The sequence below is a fragment of the Emys orbicularis genome, chromosome 3 (genome assembly GCF_028017835.1).
Source record: "Emys orbicularis isolate rEmyOrb1 chromosome 3, rEmyOrb1.hap1, whole genome shotgun sequence".
NCBI classification, from domain to species: Eukaryota; Metazoa; Chordata; order Testudines; family Emydidae; genus Emys; species Emys orbicularis.
In genome coordinates, this window is record NC_088685.1 from 158,866,280 (window position 1) to 158,869,304 (window position 3,025).

At 47.3% G+C, this 3,025-nt stretch overlaps 1 pseudogene; it reads right to left on the bottom strand.

Moving 5' to 3' along the window:
- Window positions 1–827: 827 nt before the first annotated feature.
- On the bottom strand, window positions 828–1,979 carry LOC135876284 (general transcription factor II-I repeat domain-containing protein 2A-like; annotated as a pseudogene).
- Window positions 1,980–3,025: the final 1,046 nt, after the last annotated feature.

Below are 3,025 nucleotides of genomic sequence, written 5' to 3' on the forward strand. Positions count from 1 at the left end.
CTGACAGGGTTACTATTCCAGACCGTAGGACTAGCATCCATGTAGGGGCTGCTGTGCTGCACCTTTGTGGTCTGCCTGCCTGTGCAAACGTGAAGTCCAGCCCCTACCCATCTATTGCTTGGATTTTGTGTCTCAAGGACTGGATTTCACCCTAAAAAAGTAGTAGTTGGTGTATTTTTTAAAATCAGAACTATCACATCTCAGGGCTAACATTGTTAGCAAAGAACTTGCAGAAGAACAGCTGCAAACAAGTCTCAACTACTTATATGAGCTGCTCAAACCACACAGTAACCTCTGTGATTTAAAACAAAACAAAACTGGCGAGCTACAATCATCAGCTCATGCCAATATGAAGTCTCTTAGCCTCAAAGAGCAGGGGTGGGCAAACTTTTTGGCCTGAGGGCCACATCTTGGTATGGAAATTGTATGGCAGGCCATGAATACTCACAAAATTAATAATTCATGTTCAAACAGGGATAACACAAGTTTGCTTCAAAATCAACACTATTAAAACAATTCTATTGAATAATGCGCTGTTAGAAAATTACATTACTGAGCGGTTTGTTACAGCTGGTCACCCTTCTTTATAATGGCATCAGAGTCCGGTGTCATTCTCGTTGTGGAAATCCGCAATACCAAGATGAGATGCTGGTCAGTTAACTGGATCTGTAGTGAGATTTGTTGTAATTCAGCAGGGAAAATGTTTGTTTGCACACATAGCCGAACAAAACAAGGATTTTCTGTGCCACCTTGCGGATATTTGGGAACTTTGTTTCACTCAAGGGGGCATAAAACTCATACAGTTTTTTCTGAATTGTACTTTTCCTTCAAGTTGAAATTGCATTGGAGATCAATGAGCTCCAGTTGTAATTCTTGCGGGCTCTCTCGTATTCAAATGACAGTGGGCATGACACCAGCTCCAGTGTCTTCTCTATCTTCTCAAAGTCAGAGAATCGACGACAAAATTCTGCGTGCAAGTCACTCAACATTTTACTGTACTTTTCTGTCTGCTCTGGCGCCACTTCCAAGTATTTCAGTGTTGGAAAGTGAGCGAGCGAACACTTTGTCCTTAATTTGTTTTGAAAACAAGACTAACTTGACTTTGAAAGCTGTCACACTAGAATACAATTTGTGTACAAACACATTCTTTCCTTGCAGTTTCACATTAAGGTCATTTAAATGTGACAAGATATCCACATCAAAAGCGAGGTCACACAGCCAGTTTGAATTCTTTAATTCAGGGAAATCGTTTTCTTTCCCCTGCATCTCCAGAAAAGTGTGAATTTCATCTCTGATCTCCCAAACTCTCTGCAATTCCTTTCCTAGGCTGAGCCAGCTGACATTTGTATGACAAAGTAAGTCCTGGTGTTTGGCGTCAGTGTCTTCAAGAAGGGAAATGAATTGCCAATGATTAAGTCCCCTCGCTCTTATGTAGTTCACTATTTTCACTACTGTGTGAACAACATGCTGTCCAGGACATTTTTGCAGAGGGCCTCCTGATGTATAATACAATGCAGAAAAATCACCTCTTTATTAGGGTTGTCTTCTTTTACTTTGTCCTGAATTCTTTTTAAAAGTCCTATGTTTTTCCCAGTTAAAATTGGCGATCCATCTGTGGTTACATTTGCCAGTTTACTCCAGGGGAGCTTCAGATGTTCAAGGCAGCCAGACACCCTCTCGTATAAATCCGATCCTTTAGTTGTGCCTTTCATTGATTTCATTGATAAAAATTCCTCTGTGATTTCAAATTTGTCATCAATTCCTCTGACAAAAATCAATAACTGTGCTGTGTCCTTAATGTCAGTGCTGTTGTCGAGAGCTAACGAAAACAACGTAAAGCCCTGTGCTTTCTTGTTCAACTCAGAAGCCAAATGTTCATCAATCACTTCTACACGGTGAGTAACAGTTCTTTGTGACAAACTAATGTTCTCAAATTTGTTTTGGTAGTCCGGGCATAGCACGCCAGGAACATCAACCATGCATTCTTTCAGCAAAAGGCTTATTTTGTTTAGCGATTTCAAATGCCAGAACATAACTTGTCTTTTTAGTGGCTTCCTGAACTGTAGCCTGCTGCACAAATATTTAGCCGAGCTTTTAAGTTCATGGCGAGTTTCTCAGCTTTTCTTGCCCTTTCCTCAGTTGTTAAATTGCTGCCATAATTAGGATGTTTTGTTGAAAAATGGCGATTCAAACTGTACTCCTTGAACACTGCGATGCTCTCCTGACGAATCAGGCATACAGCCTTTGAGTTCATGTTTGTAAAAAAATATTTTGCATTTTGTTGAAAACCTGACACTCACTGTTCGCTTTTTTTTTCTTTTTTTTTGCAGCACTGTAGTGAGTCGGTGTGGCTCCCCGGCGCCCCAGAGGGGGAGGAGCCCATCCGGATGCCGCAGTGGGCGGAGCCAGGGAGCTCTGGGCCCGCCCCTCAGGGGGTCAGGCGGCGACCCGGAAGTATAAAGGCTGGCCCTCAGAACTCAGTCAGGCCCCAGCCGCCTAAGAGACTAGACGTCTCCAGCCTAGCTCAGAGCTGGGAAACCTCTGTGGCCCGGGGCGGCCGCTGGGAGCCACCGGGCCCGCCCTGCGCCCGCTACCCAGAGGAGCCGCCGGGCCCGCCCTGCACCCGCTACCCAGAGGAGCCGCCGAGCCCGCCCTGCGCCTACTATCCAGAGGAGCCGCCGGGCCCGCCCTGCGCCCTCTACCCGGAGGAGTTGCCGGACCTACCGAACGACACCTGGCCGGACGAACCCATGGTCCAGGATCCCCCCGAGGCCGACACCGGCCCCCGGGTAGGCCCAGAGGGGGAGTGTGGAAGTAGCCCGGGGGCAGCCGACCCCAGTCTGGCTGCAGAATTGCCAGAGCCTATGTCAGTGTGTTGCGGCCAGGATCCCCACTGACTAAGCAGCGGGCCTTCTGCCGCTGCTAGGGCCCCGGGCTGGGACGCAGTGGAGTGGGAGGGCCTGCGTCCCCCCTGCCACCCAACCCGTGGGTGGCAGTCTCCCCCTCTCCCAGGCCTGTTGAGGCT